The sequence below is a fragment of the Apium graveolens genome, chromosome 4 (genome assembly GCF_009905375.1).
Source record: "Apium graveolens cultivar Ventura chromosome 4, ASM990537v1, whole genome shotgun sequence".
Taxonomy (NCBI): Eukaryota; Viridiplantae; Streptophyta; class Magnoliopsida; order Apiales; family Apiaceae; genus Apium; species Apium graveolens.
In genome coordinates, this window is record NC_133650.1 from 278,098,527 (window position 1) to 278,103,996 (window position 5,470).

Below are 5,470 nucleotides of genomic sequence, written 5' to 3' on the forward strand. Positions count from 1 at the left end.
ATAATAAAAATAGATTAATTAAATTATATTATGTAGAATCACGTAAACTTGCATACTACTTCGATCTCTTCGCCTCGTGCTAATTTGTAACCATTTTCTCGTTTATAATTTTAAACATTATTAATTAAATGAAAAATAAAATAATATATATTATATTATATAGATTTCTTATAATAATTTTCAAGATTAATATTAGTAAATATGACATTTAAAATTAATTAATATACGTAATTGAATAAAAAAGAGTACTAATATTATGGGTAAAAAATAGGGTATATTTAATGTTGTATTTAAGACTAGGGTTCGTGAGCTCAAGGCTCTGTTTAACTGCTCTCGTGTTTCGTGACTCAATCTGCCTTCACAAGTTGCCTACGCACCTTGTTGTATATGAAAGATCAAGTCAAAAACGTAGTTCTAATTTGTGGAGTGAGGCCCCTTATATAGGCATAGGATTCCTTGAATCGGATTAGAGTTAGGAGACTTGGTGGGCAAGTATCAGATTTAGAATAGACTTTAAAGTCCTAGAATGTAGGAATTTACTTCCTTATAGGACTGTGTGGCTTGAGGACTACTCTTTTGAGAGTTTGATTTTGATTTGAACAAGTTTTCTCAATCACAACTTGGGCTGATACAAGGCCTACAAATTTAATAATAAATACCTGGTTTGCGGGTTCTTTGAGCCCAATTAATGACATACTAATTATTGGGCCTTAATAACTGGGCTTTGTCTTTGGACCAAATCAGGCATAATTAACACGCTTATTTATTACGCAGTTATGATTATTTTTATCCCATATCAAATAATTATGTACTGAGTGAGTAACAAATTAGTAGTTGTTGATGTTTAAATAATAATTTAAAAGACTAATATTGATAATGAGTAAGTACACATGGATGTGATATAACAGTTACATATATTTGTGTACATTATTCATGTAATTCTAAAATAAAACATAATTTGGATATTTTGGATAATCCGAAAATTCAAATAAAAAATCCGAAATTCCAAAATTTGGAAAATTACTTCCAAATACAGAAGCATATTTTATAAAATCAGATATCGAATCAAATTATTTTGGATATATCCATTCGGTTATTGAATATCCGAATGGAATGTCCATCCCAACTTTCGCACAAAAAATGTCATTAAGAGAGTGGATGACTGGGCGTACATAATGACTGTGGTACATTGTAGTTTAGCGAAAGGATGAACAAATTTTTGTAGGCCATTAATTCCCGTTGGAAGTTCGGGGGAAACGCCCCCGACCTTTGGTAATTTTCAAGAATTACTCTTTTAATTCCTTAATTTTTCGGAAATTTTTTCAAATTTTCTGCTATTTTCGACCAGGATCCTGGTCGAAATTTCGACTAGGATCCTGGTCAAAATTTCGACTAGGATCCTAGTCAAAATTTCTGCTTTCAACCAGGATCCTAGTCAAAATTCTTGCCAACTTCTATAGCCTAGTCAGAATATTTCGAACAGGATCCACGACATGGAATTCGACTAGGATCCTGGTCGAAATTCTAGTCATCTGTTGCATCCTAGTCAAAACATTTCGACCAGGAACATCGACTTAGATTTCGACCTCAATCCTGGTCGAACTTATGGTCTGTTTGGGGCCTCTAGTCGAAATTAATCGACTAGGATTCACAACCTGGAATTTGACCTAAATCATGGTCGAATTTGTGGTCTCTTTTGGGGCGACTAGGACCCACGACGTGAAATTTGACCTAAATCCTGTTTTGTTCTCTTCTATCAATCATAATTGTTTGGACTTTTATTCGGGCATGTTAGCTAACTTTTCCAAACCCAATTAGGATTGGGCTATGGGCATATTTTTTCAAATACAGTTAGGATTGGGCCTATGAGCCTATTTTTCAAAATTTATTTAGGATTGAGCCTATGGGCCTATTTTTCCAAATCCAGTTAGAATTGGGCCAATGGGCCTATTTTCCCAAATCCAATGAGTATTGGGCCCATAGTCCTTAGTTGTTTCTTTTTGGAAAGTTCTAGAATATTCCAGAATTTGAGCTTTATTTCTGTCGGGCCTTTGGTTTATGGGATTTTCACGATCTATCTTCCCTAAATTTTTCCTATATATTAAAGTGAGTGGATTCATTTCTTTCTCACTTCTAATTTCACAAACTTCTCTCCAAAATTTCTCTGCATTTTTCGGCTTTCTTCAGTTTGCTCTCTGCAATTTTCGGCGCTCAGCCTTTCCTGTTTTCCAACGAAATCTTAAAATCTTCATATCTTCTCCAGGTATGTTTATTGCGTCCTTCATACTTTTCTATTTTTTTGCCCTTTTCTGGGCTTTTCGATGAATATCTTCATAGATACTTCATTTTTTGAATGAATATCTTCATCACTTCTGGGGTTTTCTGTACTTTTCATGCATATATTCACCATGTTTTTTCTTGTATTTCTCAGATGGCAGATAAGAAATCAATTCGCTTGGCCAAAATGAACGTGGCTAAAAAATCAAGTGAATTCCCCATTCGATCAAGGTACTCTTCTTTGATCGATATGATCAATACCCGGGGGGACGAGTATTCGTCCGACGCTCACTTGGATGCGTTCGATCATGTCAACACTTTCTACGAGTGAATGAGCTGGAAAGGATGAATCTTATGTACAAGGTTCAGAAGCCCTACAAGCTAATTCTGGCTAGTGCCGCAGACAGGGCTTGTCATTGGAAAAAGGACCCGTTGTGCGTCTTCAGGTATACCATCAGGGCAGGTATCATGTTCGCTTTTCACCCTTTTATTCCATTTTTCTTGCTGATGTTGGGATTAATGTTGAGTGGCATTTATGATACTTTATAATGCTCCAATAATCTTTGAATTGATGTATTTATACTCAAGTTAAGTGTTTTAACGTGTTTTCGAGTGTTTTTACATTTCAGGCATTATCTAGGTAATCAGGTGAATTAGCATTGTTTTGGTGCTAATTTGGTGTTAAGGTGGTGTTGGAATAAAAGCTCGCGAAGAACGGCTCGAATCTGCAAGAAAAAAAAAGAAGTCAGTTTAGGCAGAAGCCCAGCGCGACCGCGCTGATCAAGCGTGCGGCCGCGCTCGAAGTACAGAAAGCCAGCGCGCCCGCGCTGATCAAGCGCGCGGCCGGCCAGGTCGGGATGCAGAATTCTGATTCTATTCTAATTCGAATTAGAAGGATTCTGTGTTGATTAGGTCTACTATATAAATAACTCTAGGTCATTTTTAACAAAAAAACAAGCCAAAGACATATCAAGGAGAGCCGTAAGAAGACCGTATTAGCACGATTTAATGAAGACGAAGAAGATCTTGTTTTACTTGTGAATCTTTGTTTTAATTTGTATTTGGATGCTTGTTTTCTTACTTGTGAACCTTACTCTTGTTTTGTACTTGGTTTTATTTATTCGTTTTAAAGACTACATTTGTTATACCATGTTTTCATCATAACCCACATTGATGATGAGTCTGATTATGGGCTAATCATTATCGTGGGGTTCTAACGGATTTATTTATGGATTTCTTTAGTTAAATTGTTTCGATGCCTTAGTATGTGGTGATTGTATGATAACCTTTTATTGGTTGTGTGTATTCGTCTTATGAGCGTCGCAAACTTATAAGATAGTGTGTTAATTCTTAATGAAGCGACAGTGAATTTAAGGATTTAGAACTTGCCATGCTAGCATAGATTCATGTATTTGTCATGCATGATTTATAGGTAATTTTAACCATCTTATTTTCCCTGTATAATCAAGATAGATAACTCGTGCTCAAACCGTTATTTTGTCAAATTCTATAGACATATAGGGTTTCAATATAATTGGTGTCTATTCAGCTTCTATCTCTTTTGTGGATGTCTGATAGTATGGTACTCGTCAATGAAAGTTGGCGTTTATCAGTTTCGTGTTGTCTGATTAGTGTCATCACCATTGCATGCTAAGGTTGAGAACAATAAGGCTATTGAATGAAGTATTTATTGAAGTTAGAATCCCATGTTTGTCATATAATTTAATTTAATCAATCTTATTCTCTTAGTTATAATTGTTAGTTTAATTCTTACTTATAAACAACCTCAATTTGTTATCGTCTTAGCATTGAATAATAACCATACATTGTTGCTTAAGTGTGTGAATTAATTAGTTAACCAATACAGTCTCTGTGGGAACGAACTAGAAAAGTTTCTATACTACTTGTGAACTCGTATACTTGCGTGTATTATTACCGCGTGTTTAGTGACTAACAAGTTTTTGGAGCCGCTGTCGGGAACTGCAGTGTTAATTTATAGTTTATGTGCTTTCCATCAGTGGTCGTTAAAGTTCATTGACTCAGACATTGTTACTTATCTGTTTCCTTGTCTTATTTCAGGTACTCTAGTGAGGGTGTATGCATACGCGTTCGCGTACTCATAAGAGAACACTGGATAAAGCCTAGGAAGAAGTTGTGGTAGTTCGTAAGGAAGTTTTCGAGGAAGAAATGAAGGTAGAAGAAGAGAAAGTTGAAGAACCAGCTTTAGTAGAGATGGGTAATCAAGCGGAAAATCCTAAGGCTTTGATGGACTATTCTCAGCCTAAGATTAATGACATTTAGTCAAGCATCATCAGATCAGCCATCAGGGTTAACACTTTTGAGATCAAGTCAAGTATGATTCAGATGATACACAACTCAGTTCAGTTTGGGGGTTCTCCTACTGAAGACCCCAACATGCACATCAGGAATTTCATCGAGATCTGCGATACTTTCAAGTTCAATGATGTGACTGAAGATGCTATCAAGCTATGCCTCTTCCCATTTTCTCTGAGGTACAAAGCTAAGTGTTGGTTACACTCTCTATCAGCAGGGTCTATCACCACTTGGGAGGATCTTGCGCAAAAGTTTTCCATTAAATTCTTCCCCATGGCGAAGACTGCTGCAATCAGGAATGCTCTTACCCAGTTTGCTCAACAAACAGGAGAATCTATGTGTGAGGCTTGGGATCGATATAAGGAGATGCTAAGGAAGTGCCCACACCACGGCATGCCCGATTGGATGATTATCAACGGTTTCTACAATGAATTGGGTGCTACTTCTAGACCCATGCTGGATGTAGCATCAGGAGGTGCCTTCTGGGCTAAGAGCTATGATGAAGCTTATAAACTTATTGAACTGGTGGCTGCTAATGAGTACCAGAATCCTTCCCAGAGGCTGACTCAGGAAAAAGTCGCAGGAATTCTGGAGTTGGACGCAGCAACTGCTATCGCTGCCCAACTTAAGGCTTTGACGATGAAGGTGGACACTTTGGCTAATTATGGAGTTAATCAAATCACTAGTGTCTGTGAGCTTTGTGCTGGTGCTCATGAGACTGATCAGTACGCAATTTCTAGTGAATCAGCTCAATTCGTGAGCAACTTCCAGCGATCGCAACAACTAGTGCCAGCCACATATCATCCCAACAACCGCAATTATCCTAATTTCAGCTGGAGCAACACTCAGAATGCGGTTC

The 5,470-nt window shown here is 37.0% G+C and overlaps 1 non-coding gene across 1 annotated transcript; it reads right to left on the reverse strand.

Annotated features, from left to right (window-relative positions):
- Positions 1-4,899: 4,899 nt before the first annotated feature.
- LOC141721912 (small nucleolar RNA R71) lies at positions 4,900-5,006 on the reverse strand. The gene has a single exon (XR_012574953.1). It is a non-coding gene; the product is annotated as a small nucleolar RNA R71 (small nucleolar RNA).
- Positions 5,007-5,470: the final 464 nt, after the last annotated feature.